This window comes from Homalodisca vitripennis, chromosome 3, assembly GCF_021130785.1.
Source record: "Homalodisca vitripennis isolate AUS2020 chromosome 3, UT_GWSS_2.1, whole genome shotgun sequence".
NCBI lineage: Eukaryota > Metazoa > Arthropoda > Insecta > Hemiptera > Cicadellidae > Homalodisca > Homalodisca vitripennis.
The window spans coordinates 117,205,224-117,222,930 of record NC_060209.1 but is presented as its reverse complement, the minus strand read 5'-3'; the positions used below and the strand labels follow the sequence as shown (position 1 = coordinate 117,222,930).

Here is a 17,707-nt window from a genome sequence, read left to right as displayed (position 1 = left end):
GCAGGAGGGGCAAGACTAGCGAAGGAGATTCACAAATTGATTTTGAATATTTGGGAAAAAGAAGTGATTCCAAATGAATGGAAAGAAGCGATAGTCATCCCTGTCCATAAGAAAGGTGACAAAAAAGAGTGCACCAACTACAGAGGAATTTCTCTCCTAAACTGTACCTACAAAGTGCTATCAAAGATTTTAAAAAAAAGATTAGAGGAGTATACATCCAATATAATAGGTGACCACCAAGCAGGCTTTACTAGAAGTAGATCAACTACCGATCAGATATTCATACTGAAGGAGGCAATTGCCAAATACCATGAATTCAATAAATCCTTTCTATGCCTTTTTATTGATTTCTCCAAAGCATATGACTCGATTAGTAGAAGAAGACTCTGGAAGATTATGGAAAAGTATGGAATACCCAACAAATTAATAAACTTGTCAAAATCATGCATATCAGGATCTAGATGCAAGGTTAAGATAAATGGGGAAATCTCGGAAAAGTTTGATGTAAGCACAGGCGTAAGACAGGGGGATGGATTGTCCCCATTGCTATTTAATTTAGCTTTAGAGGAAGCATTACAAGAAGTAAGACAAACAGAAGCTGGAATTACAATAGGGACCAAAATAAATGTTCTTGCATTTGCGGATGATGTTGCAATAATAGCGAAGAGTAAAGAAGAGCTGGAAGTGCTGGTCGCAAAACTCCTAAACCATACACAAAAAGTTGGTTTAAGCATAAATGAAGAGAAAACCAAAATAATGGAGTGTGGGAGAACAACCCAAATAAACAATGAGAATAATATAGAAATAGAAGGGCACAAATTTGAAAAAGTAAACAACTTCACTTATTTGGGAGTAATGCTGACGAATAATAATGAAGAAGACATGGAAATACAACAAAGGATAAATGCAGCACACAGAAGTTTATCAGCATGCCACAAGCTATTAAGCTCTCGACTACTATCACACAAGACCAAACTCCGTATGTATAAAACCATTATAAGACCAGTTTTGTTATATGGCTCAGAAAACTGGGTGTTAAGTAAAAAAACAGAAAAACGTTTGATAGTATTTGAGAACAAATTATTGAGAAAAATCTATGGGCCAACCCTTGAAGATGGAGAGTGGAGGATAAAGCATAATGTGGAGTTGAGGCAACTATATATGGACCCAGACATAGTGGCCGAGGTGAGAAGTAGGAGAATGAGATGGGCTGGCCATTTACTAAGGAAGGAGGACAACTCCTTAGTCAAGAACGTCCTTGTAAACAATCCGGAGGGCAGAAGACCACCAGGAAGGCCCAAGTTGAGATGGCGAGACCAGATCAGAAGAGACGTAAGAAAACTGGGAAGAAGGGAAGAAGAGGCAATGGATAGAGAGATCTGGAGGCAGTGTGTTGGCGAGGCAAAGTACCACCTTGGGTACCAGGAGCCACGGCAGTAAGTAAGTAAGTAACTACTAGACAGAACTACCTGAGGACCAAAAACCCTACTCGATATATATGTATATATACACACATATATACATATACATTAATTAAATTTGTATGAATGGCAATATCAGAATTTAATTTCAATAAACATTGAATCACAAAAAGTACTTGCTCCCCCTGTACTCTGTGGTCAGAACAGCTTAGTAAGCATCACCATAAGACGACCATTATTTATGTTATTTTAATACCACCAATTGATTTTGATGAGTATTAAATTGAATAGAATTGAATTACTTGAGCAGTTAAAATTTTAGAAAATGAATTTATTACTTTTTAATTGGTCATTGTTTTTCAGAGTAAGTATGAGTTCGTTGTGTAATCGTGTTATTTTTAAATCGAGAAAAGCTATTTAAGAGAAAATTACCCCAAGATATTTAAGTAGATAGTACATACATATGAAATTAGAAAGTTATGGTTATGTTAGTTTTGCTATTAAACTTATGTTTGTTTTTTTACACTATTTATTGTTTTGGTTCAATTTGTTTGCATTATTTTCAAATTAATTTTTATCCACATCAGTAAAGAGATTCACATTATAAACCCATTGCAATCGTCCTCCTGAACAAAACAATGTAAGGTTTTATAAGATGAAAATGACAAATAATGATTTTCAGATAGTTACAAGTACAATTATTTTTCTTACAATATAGTAGAAGTTAAGATTAGTTGAATTTAATTTGTTAGTTTTGACCAGTTACGTTTCCTAGCTATCAGTAACGGCAAGAGGCATTCGTGACCATACCATCTATAATTTTATATTTTAGTTATAAGTATTACCTCGAGAGATGTTTTTTGTATGTCGCTTGTGTCAGGCTGATGAACTTTTATTCTTAGATCTATGAATAAAAACATTATATATTTGGGTCAAATTCCCAATTTCAGCATTATTATTATTTTACGTATCCAAAGATGGCATATCGGCTGATATTAGTGTAACCAATATGAGGTTAATTCAAGATCACTTGGTGCCTATAGAACGATAAACGCTACTCAGTACGAGGAAAGTAGTTCCCCTTTTAATGATCTAAGTTATACATAAATTATTTGTCATTTGCACCCTGTGAAACCTTATTGTTTTGATCAGAACGATAGCAATAGGTTAGCATGAAACCTTTTTTACACTCTGGCTGTTAAGCTCATAATTACCATTCTTGGTAATGACAGCTTACACAGTCAGAAATCTTTTGAAGGTGGTTTAAGATTGTTCTTACACATTCACAGCTATAGTCGGCTACAGCATAATAAGAGGCCACCACCACAATATATATGATTATCTAAACTATAGAAACAAAAATATAGACACAAATTATGTTATATAAAAACTATCTATGCTGTGTATCTATAAAATTTAACAAACAAAAAATTTAGTTACTTTTTACTGTTTTTTAAGGATATACTGTGATTCTAATTGTGGTGGTGGCATCTTATTATACTGCAGCCATATAGTCTAACTATATAACTTGCACTAGGAGCTAAGTTGATTTCAAATAGTGGTAAATCTTAAGCTCAGCGACTACCGCTCCAATCGCCGTGATTTTTTGCATACTAACACAGGTTAACGTAATTTCACAGAAAAAAATAATCCCGATTATCGCCGTAGCCGTTTACTCCCCCCCCCCCCAAAAAAATGTCGGAAAAAATAAAATTAAAAAAAACCTGACTGACATCGCACTTATTCGTTTTTTTTGGTATTATTAGTTCGTAGGGCAGTAGTCCAGGTACTACTTCTAGTATAAACTCGTCTTATCTTATCAGTGATAAACGCGCGCCGGTTACCTTTTGCTTGTAATGAAACCTGCGTTAGTTCTGTCTGAGTTTTGTGTGTGTAAGCAGTTATGGCGTGATCTGGGCTTGGACTTTGCAACTTTGCCCAAATAGTTATTATGCAATCAGTATGCAGTATATATGCAAAAGTAATGATACTTCACAGACCACGATAACTTATGCAAGTCAGCCATGACAAACCAATAGCAACATATGCACTCCCGACACTAAGCTAAGCTCATATTGAGACACCCCAAGTAATTGTATATCTAGATTGATTTTAACTCAGTAGCAGGGCTTAAGGATGTACCTGGGTGAAATCAACCCTGTAGCAATGAACTGTTCAGTTGGTGACCCTAAATCCAATATTAATTACTGATCAGCTTAGCCATTTATTCCTTAATAAGGCCAAAGACACAATCATCTTAGAGTTTATTCATTCATCTAACTTACCTAAATAGCATTTACAATAATCACATGCACACAGCTTAATACCTATAGACTACATTAAACGATTTGTCAATATTGTCAGCACAAACTGATGAAAGCAGTGTTTCAACAAAGATAATTTTATTATTAGATTAAGATTAGTGTATGAAACCATAGAAGCTTTTATGTTAGCAACATAAAAGAAACTGTTTCTGAAATATATATTTTTCCATCCTCAAAAACCTATCCTTTTTTGATAATACACCAAAACATTACCTTATAAATTCAATTAATACACTTTCCTATAACTAGCCTTATAAATGAAACTAGTAACAGTCAAACTCAAGCAGAATAACAATCAGCCATGATTATTACCATGGTTACCATACTTTCCACTAGAGCGCTCTGTCTCTGTAGAATAAAAATGTATTCGTAATAATCCAAAGAGGAAATATCTCAGATTTACACTACGTCCATAACTAATATATAGTAATATTTAAATTGAGTCAATGCTATACATGAACATACATATAAACGCGATGTATCTTCTTCTACAAAATGTTAAATGGGAAAATAAAGTTTCCTGAAATACTAATAGAGATTGACGGGTTCCTTCTTCAAGAACTTGCTTTCAAGAATTGTTCTGAGACATCATCACGCTGGGGCATACGCTTTCCACAGCCCGTTGGCAAGAATCCTGTGCTTGGGTAACACTATCTGTAATGTGGTGGACTTCTTCTGCAGTAACGACAGAACAATCAGAAAATAATTCCTAAGCTGTATCACACCAGATTGAGATACGATCTACCTGGTATAATTCTGGTTAAGCCGCTCTGTTACTACTAAATTAATTTTATGTTACTATACGTCTGTCTTAATGTCATATATTGTTCCGTTGTTGTATTGTCATTCTTTGTTACCAACGTTATTAATGATGAGTATTATGTTGTTTACTGTATTTGTCAGAGTATTTGTTAGGTAATTGTCATTGATTTGTCATATTAATTAATGGCTTGCCGTTGAATAATAAATTATGAGATATGTGTATGTGTGATAAATATATATCATAGTAACACATTCAACCGGCAATTGAGAGATCCGGGTTCGAGTGACGGCGGAGCAAGCTTTATGTGGTTCAATGTTAATTAAATTCGGCTATTCTCATCTATACAAGTTTGATTAATGTAAATAAAAGTCGTTTGACAGGTATTTGGTCTTCCGATCATATGTTAGTTTGGTTATTTAAACGCATATGTACCAGAAACGGTCAAATACAAAATAATTTAATTGTAAAATGTAAGGGCTCTGTGGTGTAATGGTAGCACATTCACCCGGCAAGTAAAAGATCCAGGTTCGAGCCCCGGCGGAGCAAGTGCTTTTGTGATTCAATGTTTATTGAAATTGTGTGTGTGTGTGTGTGTGTGTGTGTGTGTGTGTGTGTGTGTGTGTGTGTGTGTGTGTGTGTGTGTGTGTGTGTGTGTGTGTTGGTGTGTGTGTGTTGGTGTTGCCATGAGAGTTCCAGTAATTGTCCTCATGGCCCTATTAAGAACGACATCGACCTCTCGCACATGTGCACTATTAAGCCACACAGGAGCACAATATTCAGCAGCGGAGTACACAAGGGACAAAGCAGTGGTACGCAGTACTTTTGCGTTGGCTCCCTAAGTTGATCCAGCAAGATGCTGTACTATATTAGCCCTTGTTCTCAGCTTTGCTGCTGTCTTTTGAAGGTGACTTTTAAAAGTGAGAGATCGGTCTAAGGTAACTCCCAGATACTGCGGATGTTCATTATGTTTCAATTTGACACCATCAAGAGTTACATTTAACTTGTAGTTCGCCAGTCTGTTATTTAGGCGGAAACATGATACTACAGTTTTAGTAGGATTTGGATTTAGCTTCCAGGCTTTAAAATAATCTGCGAGGACTGAAAGATCATCAGTGAGTGCCTGTTCTGTTTTCTTTATGTCACATACACATATTTTACTTAGCCATGTTACAATGTAACAAATCCTAAATATGCAACGTAACATAACATAATTAAATTAATATTGCATTTCACTGCAATGAAACGCAATTAAAAGTGAGAACCATTCTATGGCTGTTGCAAGCTCGTTGCTACAGTTCTTTATCTGGAGTGGTTTGATTATCAACTGTAAAGGTTAAACCGAGACCCTTGAATGGTGTGGTTATTGGATGTGTATTTATTCTGATAGAATATGCATGAACGAAAAAAATGTATTGCGATGAAAAGTGGTACAAAAGGACTAAGGTTGAGGATCATTGAATTTGCTTGAGACCATTCATCTAGTTTAGTGAGGTCTTTTTGAAAAAGTTCAGCATCATCAAGAGAGCAAACATTCATGAACATTTTTTAATTATCCGCAATAACTGATGTTTGCATTGAAGATGAGATGAAGACATGATTTGTGTAAATATTAAACAGTATAGATGAGGGCCTTGTGGTACACCAGACGTAGCAACGAATTCTTTTGAGAAGAATAAACCGTATCGTACTTCAATGGTTCTGTGCTGTAAGTAGCTCATGATCCGATTAAGAAAAATTCATTTGAACCCATAGGTTTGAAGTAGCACTAAATATGAAGTCTGAAGTATTGAAAAGTAAAAGTAAAGTACAGTAAATACGCATTAACTATTAATGCGTATACGTAGTATTTACGTATTAATTTTGTTTTAATTTGTTAGAAAAACATTTTTACATATTTTTCCCAGGTATTTCTAATAAGGAACAGTGTTTAAGAACAACCTTGAAATCAAAAATAATTTTTATTCCGTTTTGTGTTATAAATCAATCCGCAGTTTATTTAGCAAATACCTGAACTCAAGAAATAGGTAATAATATTAGCAACGTCTCTTGCCAATTTATATATTGGGGATGCCGATTTTCTAAAATCAAATCTAGTTTAACTTATCTCGTTTTCACGGTGGGTTCATAAAATGAATTAATTCTATCCAAAATGGTTTTGTTACTAATGTTTTTTTTTTTATTATGTAGCCTAATTTGTTCTCATGATGGCGGAAATCCTTACAGTTTTCCTCGAGATCCAGATCTACGGAATAAAAGGGTCATGGCAACTAGAAGAAAGAACTTCTTGCCTACTTCAAGCAGTCGCATTCGCAGTAAACACTTCACTTCTGATCAATACCAATTTCGACCAAATTGCAACTATGAAATACACAAGCCTGATGCCGTGCGTTCTGTATTTAATTTTCCAACTTACCTATCAAAAACTCCAAAAAAATCGACGGACGATTATTGAAGTGCAGGTAACTATGAATTAAAACGCTAATATTGTAATTAGGTTTTTTACATTTATTAATTGTGTTCTATGCATTTTGAGAGTATTTTTACAAACAGTATTAAAATATGCTCTTCTTTTATGAAATAGGATACGATGGATGAAGTGGATAATCCAGGAAGAGCGCCAAATGCTTCAAGTACTTCGTCAAGTGGTTTATGTATTAATGTAACCTCAGATGTCAATCACGATGAAAATAGAAAAGTTCCCAAAAGAGAACAGAATTCCGCGTCCACCATCCGAGTACCGGTAGGGTTAATAATTAAAATTATCGTTTGAAAACATTATTATGAGTTTCGAGAGAAACAGATTAATTTTTGCAGCTTAATTTTTAAAATATTTAAAATTCATATTCAGTAAACTAAATTTATTATTTTATTAGATACATTTTTATTCATTATTCCTTAACAATATTTTAACGTTAATTGTTTTAAGATTGTCCAATTTATGGAATTGCAAACAAAAAAATAACAATATGTAAAAAAAACGATTTTTGCCGGAAGTATTTCAATACATACTTAATCAGCTAATTTATAACTCAAAAGTATTTTAAAAATACTAATATTAAGGCTTAGTTTTTAAAAGTTTTACATGTTTTATTTTTTTAGAGTCCTGTTTCTCGAATTAAAATGTTTCTTCGTCGCAAAGTTAAAATTCTTCAACAGCGGCTGAAAAGACGAGAATCAACGATTAAGTCAATGAAGCAGTTAATTTCAGCGTTAAAGAAAAAGTTGAACGCACCTGAAAGACTTATTGATATAGTGCAACAACATTTTAAAGGGTTCCCTTTACATATGTTTGTGCAAAGTATAAACAATAGAAATCGTAGTAAACATAAGGTAGTATACTCTGAAAAAATGAAAGAATTCGTTCTTATTTTTTTCTATTCGCCAAAAGCATACAAGTATTTAAATGGCAGCATTTTTACTGCCCAATGCATCAACATTAACAAGATGGATTTCGAGCGTTAAGTGTAAGCCAGGATTCTTGGAAGAGGTTTTCCTTTTTCTTAAGACAAATGTTCATAAGCTGCCTTACTTAAAACATGTCCATTTAGTTTTTGATGCCATGAGCATTAGAAAGCAGGTTTTATATGACCACAATGAGGGTCACAATTGTGATTATGTCACGTTGGGAAATAATATGCAAATAGATTCTCCTGAGACACTGGCTAGTGAGGCACCTGTGTTTCAATTTGTTTCATTGACAGGTAATTTTAATTGTGCAGTAGGCTATTTTTATATTGATAAAATAAGCTCACACGTTCTCTGAAAACTAATAAAAACGTGTATTTTAAAACTGTATGATATAGGTATATGTGTAGAAAATGTAACATTTGATGGTACGAGTACAAACATATCTGCTGTAGAAAAGCTTTGTTGTAAATTGCCAGACAAACCATTTTTCATTTTTAAAACTGACAAGGAGCACAGGAAAGTATGTATTATCTTAGACGCATGCCATATGTTAAAATTAGCAAGAAACACACTAGCAGAAAAGGGCAAAATACAATCTGTAGATGGCGACGTTCATTTCAAGTTTATTCACAGACTTAATACTTTACAAATAAAACAGAGTTTAAAATTTCCAAATAAATTGTCAAATAAACACATGAAGTTTACCAATTCAAAAATGAATGTAAAAACTGCAGCTCAGACTTTAAGTTCGGGCTTAGATAATTTTCTCTCTAAAATAAGGATCCAGACTTTATAGGAGCTGAGGCTACAGTGAAGTTTATCAGGGCTATAGACAGACTATTTGATGTTTTAAATTCCAAAGACCCTTATGGTAAAAACCAAAAGAGTCCAGTAAGAAAGAACAATTTGAATGTGTGCATTAACATGCTAAATGATACTTATAGCTATTTATTTAATTTTAAGATTGATGGTATATCCATTTTAAAACATCCAAGAAAGACGTTTGCTCTTGGATTTATAACAAACATAAACGCTATTAAAATTTTAGCTAAGAGATTTTATTTGACTTAGATTATAAGTATGTTCTAACATCCAAATTTTCCCAAGATCACTTGGAACTGCTATTTTCTTGTATTAGGTCTCGAGGAGGTAATAATAATAATCCTAATGTTAAGCAATTCTAGTGAACTTTGAGGAAACTTATGTTTAAAAACAGTGTACAATCCTCAGAAAATAGTAATTGTTTAAATTTTGATGACATCAGTCAAAGTTCTGTAATGAGCTTTGCTCAAATTGAGGAATTTAAGCACAATTGAAAACTGTGAAGACGTAGAAGAGATTTAAAAGACAGATTTAAAAGCTTACTCGAAAATAAAAGTCTTTCATATTACAAAAATAATATCCTGTATTACATTAGTGGATTTATAGTAAAAAAATTGTTCTACTATTTAAATGTGAAGAATGCTGTAACTTGCCTATAGATACAAGTATGTTGGGTTTAAAATCTTACACTCATTTCTCTGATTGTGTGTCTAAGGGAAAATTAATTAAAGCCTCTTCTGGTGTTATGAAAATTGTAAAATTGTTATACACCATGCTGACATGTAATGAACAAAAATGTAAACAAGATACTAAACTTTGTAATAATTGATGAACGAAAAGTCACAATTCTCCAATAGAAATTATTGTGACTTTTCGTTCATCAATAAATTATTACAAAGTAGTGTATTCCAATAAGTAGAGCTCCTCCTTCAATGAAAGATACTAAACGTTTAACAATATTAGCCTGTAGAACGCTAGCTGAATGCATTTAAAACCCGTTCTAGTTGCTATGATTATAGTGTAGATAGTCACGAAATGATGGTAGTAAAATTAATTGCCAATTTATTTTTCAAAGTAGTATGTTTGCATTTGGCTAAAGAAAAAACATCAGAAGCTGTATTCGCCAGTCTTGGCATTCACCAGAAACTAAACAAATTAGTTTTGTTTAGAAGTGTATAACTAATTGACAGGCATTAAGTAGTTTTTATTTACGTTTGTAATATTACTTGCCAATATATAATTTTTAAAGTTACTGTGTTACAATATTTTCCCTTGTATTTTAAATTTTAAATTAAATAGATACATGCGAAGTAATAGATCCCGTTAATAGTATTAAAATTGCCCTGTGATCCAATTATGACAGAACTGTTCTATTAATTCTTGCAATAATTGTAATTTTGGCTTATAAACGAAGCAAAATAATAAAAAGCTTTACAAACATGAAAAACCTATAAAACGGACGGAGAGCGCGACAAATGCCATAAGACGCTATGCCTACACCGGGCTCTGTTGCCTACAGGTGGTAGGGGGAGCGGCGGAGCGGCTGGACAGTTTTTCAGTACACGCAGCACCTCATCCAGTTCTATTATACATCGATGGTTGCCCCTCACACAACATTCTGGTTTACTGCCTCCATAAATTTGTTTATCCTGTTTATTATAAACAAAGCTCTGAATATTCGGTCAAATGAGGTCTAACTTGGATTTCAATGATCTTTTGAACATTAGTTTAGTTGGTGTTTCATTCGTAGTTAGATGTACAGAATTTCGGTATCCCAGCATAAATATACATTTACATTGTCATTACCAATTATATCTAGTTTGATTTTTGTACATTTTTACAGAGTTTTCTGCCAAACCCTTAGTAGCTCGGTAAAAAGGTGGTGATAAGGTATACTTAATGCCATTTTATCTTAAAAACTCTTAATTCACTCGATGTGAAAGGTGGACCATTGTCCAAGACTATTTATTGTGGTACACCAAATCGTGCAAATAGCGGTATCATGTTTGAAATCGTTTGTATAGCTGAAGTTGAGTTTACCTCTCCACTTCCAACCATATACTATGCGCATCTAATATGATAATCTAGTATAGCTTATTATTTACAGGTCCTACAAAATCAACATGTAAGCACTCCTACACATGTAAGTTACACTTGCTGGGATCTTGACGCACTGACAAACAAAGTGAGCAATTGTTAGAGAGATTCTCTATGTCTGAGTCTAAACGAGGCCACCAAATACGATCGTGCCATGGCGTTCATTTTGACCATGCCAAGGTGACCGAAATGTAATTCAATAATAATGATAAAAGTTAACTTTGAGGTATAACAATTGTATGACCCCAAACAATGATACCGTTCTCAATAGCTAGTTCATTTTTCCGCTGAAAATACGGCCTTATATCATTGTCAACATAAAGTCTTTTGTTTGGCTAATCGTATAATACATAACCATACACTTTGTTCAACAATACATATTTCTTTGTTTCACGTCTTAAACTATTAAAATCTACATGTATATAATTCTCCTAAACAAACTGTAAATAAGTACAAACATAATTACCATCCTTCGACTCAAAATATAATTCTTTACATGCAAAGGAAGTTTAGATAAACAGTTTGCATTTGAATTCGCCTGCGATTTAACATAATATCAAAGTCATAATTAGTCACAAATAGAGCACAGCGCTTAAGTCTGCTTGCTGCATAAACAAGTAAACCTTTTTAGGTCCAAAGATAGATAAAATATCTTTTATACATAAAATAAAAATAGTAGGCTAACTCTTGTTTTTAGGAGGAAAAAAAGGAGGAATATCAAATAAATTATTCAAACAAAGAGAACAGTTTATTGTATAAAAAAAAACTAAAATAACTTTCAAAATAGTCTCAAGTAGCAAAAAGGAACCTTATATTATTGTTACAGCTATTATATAACTGGATTGCAGTTGTTTCATATTTTACTGCCGGTTTTTCTTTTTTTTCCTTTTTCCCCTGGTTCCATTTTCGGTAGGCGACCAAAGAACTCTATACCTTTCTTGCCACAGAAAATTTTCAGGTCTTGCAAATCCTTTTATTTTTCAAATGTTACTGGTATAGTGCCTGTAAAAATAAGCACTGTTAAGTTTTAAAAATAAACAATCTTTTTTAAATTTAAGTCACAGTAAAGTGTAGAATGTTGATTTATATTTAGTTAATTAGCAAACATTTACACAATCCTAAATCTGTACTCACTACTGTATGCTGCATCGGAAAGTACAAATTCCCCTTCAAGTGTAATCATTTGTCCATCTGTAGGAAGCAGTGACTTTGGAGCATTGACGACATGTCCTTCCCAGTGTCCAAAGTAAGATGGTCGAAATTTTAACATCCGTGAGTGCTCCTTCTGAGCTACCAACTCTCTGATTGGTCTTGATTGAAAGGGGATTGTTTTAAAATACAGCTGGTCCAAATATTCAGTCCATTTACAGATTAGTTCTTGATCAACCTCAATAACAACAAAAGGTGATGGTTTTACTCGGCTGATTTCGACTTCCTCGAACCAATCTTTTGGCACCTCTACCCGTTTATTTTGGTTGATGCAGGCCATATTCCGATCGCATTCTAGGAATGAATGGCCCCGAATGGGATTGTCCTCCAGCTGTCAACGTCGCTGCCTCCTTACCATTTCAATGTTGGTTGCTATAGTTACTGCCTTCTCAAACATCAAGGCTGTCTCGCTAAGCAGCTGTTCCATGATTGCGTCGCTACGAATGCCACTAACCAGTATATTTCTCAAATAATATGACACATTATTTTTGAAGTCACAAAACATTAAAAGTTCTTTTAACTTGCCTACATAATCAGAAATCGACTCGTGCTCTCTCTGGTTTCGCAAACTAAATTTATAACGTTCCGTTACAATCGATGGTTCCGGACTCAAATGCGTTTCTTCTAATTATTTTACTATTTGTTAAAATTTCTTTTTTTCCGGCGTGTCTGGCGCACACAAGTTCTTTACTAAGTTATAAGTTTTCAGACCCATAACTGTTAACAAGATAGAAATCTTTTTTTCCTCTTTGATGTCGTTTGCAATCAATAAATATTTCTAAACGCTCAATAAGCCATCGAGGACGTAATTATGGAAGAAATCCAACCCCTAGAGGATGGTTCCGTTCCATCGTTTGCGGGCACCTACCTAGAGAAAGGTGTTTTAATTGCTTCCTGCATCAACGAGCACACCAAACGTTGGCTGGAAGAAGTAATTCTAAGAATAAAACCTCTGGGAGACGACATTTCTCTGAGAGTGGGTCTGCGTAAGGACATCTTGAGGTCCACTAGGGTGTTTTTCAGAGCTCACCCGAAGCTTCTGAAGAAGACACCTGAAAAGGTACTTGAAATGTTCAAAAAGCAGAATCCCAACCTAAATGTAAACGAGTGGAAAATCCTTCCATCCAAGCCAGATCCGAAAGGTTACGGATTCGTCTGTTTCCTGGACGAGGTCTGCTACAAGGCTGTGAAGGCTTCCAACTGTAGAGCCAACCTAGGACTCTGGCAGGTCTCAATTGTCCCCTCGACAGTCAAGGACAATGCCACGAGTCCTACAAATCAACCTACAGCACAGTAGGGCTGCTTCGGCAGCCTTCTGCCAGTTCTTCCTCCAGGAGGGATTTGATCTGGCATTAATTCAAGAACCATGGCTTCACCAAGGGAGAGTGGCGGGTCTAAATGAAACCGAAGTTAAGTTAATTTACTGTACCTCTCTAAGGAATGTCAGGACCTGCATCCTGTTGAAGAGAGGCTTGGATTTTCTAACCCTCAACGAATTCTGCTCCAGAGATCTCACTGTGGGCACACTGACCTGGAAGAATGGAGGCATAGCACAGAGCACAATTGTAGGCTCCGTATACTTGCCATATGATGCCAGGGAACTCCCTCCATCAAGAGACCTAGAGCTCCTGGTGGAAGAAGCACAAGCCAGACATCAACAACTACTTCTAGGTTGTGACGCCAACGCCCATCACTCTGCTGGATGGGGCAGCACCAACACTAACCCCAGAGGTGAGGTACTTTTACAATTTCTTCTAAGTAGGGACCTATTTATATGTAATAATGGTAACCGCCCTACGTTCGTAACACGAATTAGACAGGAAGTTATTGACGTAACATTCTGCACACAAGGTATACTTGGAATGGTTGATAATTGGCACGTAAGCGAAGAGGCCTCATTATCAGATCACAGGTATATCCGCTTCAACTTGCAAGATGAAGCTGCAGAAGTCCTCTATCGCAATCCCAGGAGGACTGACTGGTTGGGATATATAAGTCTGACCTTCAGTCACAGGTTGGGATCGGTAGGCGGAAGTGTGCGATGCTTCACAGACATAGATCAGATAGCTTTTGACCTGCAGAATGCTATAATCAATAGCTTCCACGACAATTGTCCATTGCGACGGGGGAAGAGTCGAACCAATACTAAGTGGTGGACTGCGGACCCCGCTCGCAAAAGGGCTAATGTTAGGAAGCTGCACAATCAATGCAAAAGGAGCCGTATCTGGGAGTCCTATCATAGAGCTCTAACAGAATACAGCCTAGCAATCAAAAAGGCAAAACAAAGTTCCTGGAGGCAGTTTACACAGGAGTTAAATGAATTAAGCGCGGCAGCTAGACTGCAACGTTTACTAGCCTCAGGTCCAACCGGTCACTTGGGATCTTTAAGGTCCCAGGGAGGAGCAAGCATGCCATACACCGGTCTAGAACGAGTTGTGGTATAAGCAAGTCAGCTGCTTATCAAAGTATAAACAAATGGTCCAGGAAGACACACCGCTTGCGGTGGCAGAGTCACCAAGGACAAGCACTCGGCAAAAGACTGCTTGCTGATTCTAGCTCCGGCTTCACCAGATGGCTGATGGGGCTGGGCAGGGATCAGGTTAAGCAAGTGATTGCCTTGATCACTGGACACGGCCACTTCAGGAAACACCTAAACACTCTAGGTTTACGAAATGAGGACTCGGAGTGTAGACTCTATAATAAGTCTGAAGAGACTGCAAAACACAATACTGGACTGTGAGAGACTGGGAGCAAGGAGAAGGGCTCTTTTCGGTGATAAACAACCAGGCGACGAACCAGATGCTAGTATCGGGGAAAAGCTCCTTAGCCTAATTAAGGGCACAAAGATAGGCTTACCCCTCTAACATCAAAGGGGCACACAATAAGCTCAGGTTGACGTGTAACCAACACGCAAAAAAACAAAAAAAAAAAAAAAAAAAACGCTCAATATACGAAGACCATTGTTCCTCCACAGCATCTAACGCGTTCGTAGTACTAAAGTATTCCCTCATCTTGGCTTCACCAGTCTTTCTCACTATAGCCCTTCCACTGTTGCCCGTTATTCTCACATGGTTCTAAATAACTTGTCACTAAACTGTAATATTTTGTTATAATCACGTTTAAATTCCAATCACAAAAAACATACATTGACAGCATTAATAAATACAATTTGTTTTAATTCAATACCTAGGCCTTTCACGGAAATGTTCACATGACGACACCTGGCCATGGACAAGGAGAGGGAAGAATGGGGAAACAGGTGGTTGGTCGGCCACGGCTGGTTTATTTACTAATCAGTGGTCCCAACATTATACATTTTCTGTATGAAAATAATACAATTGTATATCAGTATAATACACCTTAAACGAACAAATTTCAACTGAAGAAGGCAAGATAAAGAGAGGTAAAGGTAAAGAAACGGCAATTAAAACCACTCAAATTATCTGTACTTGTTTTTAATTGCATTTTAAACAATAAATAAATACTATTCCATAATAATCACTTTACAAAACAAGACCGGAAGGCAACTATAAATCAACCACATTTTAAATTTCTTTTAATGTAAATACTATTATAAAGATCAGTCCTCTGCCAACATGAATCAATATGTAAACTTTCAAAACCTATCACTTAAATTATATTTACGACATCCCCCACCTTAAGCCTTAGATAGCCTTAACCATACGAACATCATGTCGAATTCTAATCGAGAAGTCGTGTAGTAGCTTCACCCTAATTCAAATTTTTGTATGAGTCAAAGTTTTCAGTGTTTCTTTTGTACAACATTCGGATTTTGTAGTCTTCAAGGGTTGTCTCCTGTTTACCACCTTCTTCAGTTCGTTTATATTACCAAAAACCTCAAGTGAGTAAATACGCTGAATCTCTCGATTGAGTATTCCACTTGCAGTTTTCAGTCGCACGACTCTTGAGTTTCCGCTCTGCCAGGAAAGATATTTTCGTTTACTCCGAGTGACCAAGTTTGTATTTTCATTTTTCTGAGCCAATGAGACCTATTTTTTCCACTTTCAAACTTCATGAGTTTCTTCCAGCCGATAGTTTTTAGTTGGCCTACATATTCCACTTGAAATCTTTTTCTTAGGACCTGTCGAACTAGCTTTATATATTTGAGTCTTCTTCAAAACAAATAGTAGAATCCAGTCTGTCTGTCACTCAACAATCTCTAATGTATTGGATAAACATTGCTAGTGTTATTGTAGTGTATTCTAAATTGTCTTCTATCGGGTAGATTATTGGTCTGTTGTCTATTAGTGATTCACACTCACAAAAAATTGATAATAGTTCTTCACTGTTAATAACAGCTCTTCCTAGCATCTTCTTCAAATAGTGCTTTACAATCCCTACCATTCATTCCCAAAAACCACCCCACCGTGGAGCAGATGGTGGGTTGAACCTAAATTCTATGTCGTCCATCAGAGTGACATTGGTGATATTGGTCAAATCTAAGTATTTCATAACATTATAAAATCCTCTAAAGGTTTTGACTTAATCACTGTACATTAATAATAATAAACACTTAATAAAACGACGTAAAGCTAATATAAAACATTCGGTTGTTAAAGATTGAACGAGTTCCAAAGGAACGGCCCTAAAACTGCGCATGAAAAATTCAAATCTATAGTTAACCCCATCACGAAGAAACAAAGGTCCAGCAAAGTCAACGCTGGTTACTTCAAAACACGCAGCATCATAGTAATGGTGAACTACATACATCAAGGTGATTACTTGTAGAACTTTTACATACAACACAAGCGTTAAGAACTTTTTAATAGTGTGTTTTCCTTTCAATATCCAAAATTCCTCTTGAATAATGCTCAAAAGACTTCGAGTACAAATGTGTTCATTTTTAATATGTAGCGAGAAAATAAACATTTCCACAATTTTATGTTATGTTGAACTACTGGCATTCGGAAACCTTCTAAATCTTTACTTTAGCTTATTTTTGTTTTAAGTTTGATCATCCCTTCATTATCATGAAAAGCTTGCAAGGTTCAGAGCTCACTGCTTTGTAGACCATCAAGTGATTCAGACTTGAATCAGCTTCAAAATGTTACATTCAGCATTTTTTTAATTCTTCCTAACTCAAAACTATGGCCTTCATAAGATTACACATCTTCAGATAATTATTTTTAAACCTCAAAATCCAAGCAATAATTTAAATGATCTTATAATAATCTGAGTATCGTAGACCCAAATATTCACCGAACTGTATATCGCTGCTGAGTCCCGCTGCAGATAATGATGGTTTTCCGTTCACTGTCTATCTTCTCTTTATTTCTAAAACCGGCCATTCTGATGACGGTTGTCTTAAACAGGATGGCCCTCCCACTATTTAGATTCAACAAGCTGTTTTGAAGTATAGCCTCGACTAGGTAAGTCCGCAGGATTACGTTCTCCAGGAACATTATTCCAATCTTCCTTTTTTTGTAACTTTCCTAATTTTTCTGACCTGATTATTTACAAACACTCCCCATTGATCTTCTTGTTCGACCCAAGTTAAAGCAGTAGTAGAATCACTCTATAAAAATATGCGTTGAATTCCTTGAATTTCTTCAAAGAAAAATGTATGAGTCTAGTTCCAACCAATGTTGCTAAACTTTCCAGACATGGTTTAGTAGCCTTTTTCATAGGCAACACTCTCGCTA

The 17,707-nt window shown here is 35.5% G+C and overlaps 1 protein-coding gene across 1 annotated transcript in view; it reads right to left on the bottom strand.

The window, feature by feature from the left end:
- Positions 1–4,068, bottom strand: part of LOC124357383 (serine/threonine-protein kinase PAK mbt) — a 39,395-nt gene extending 35,327 nt beyond the window's left edge. The window contains exon 1 of the mRNA XM_046809139.1: positions 3,959–4,068. The gene's annotated coding sequence lies outside the window, so the exon portion shown is untranslated. The remainder of the gene's footprint in view (positions 1–3,958) is intronic.
- Between the last annotated feature and the right edge of the window lie 13,639 nt (positions 4,069–17,707).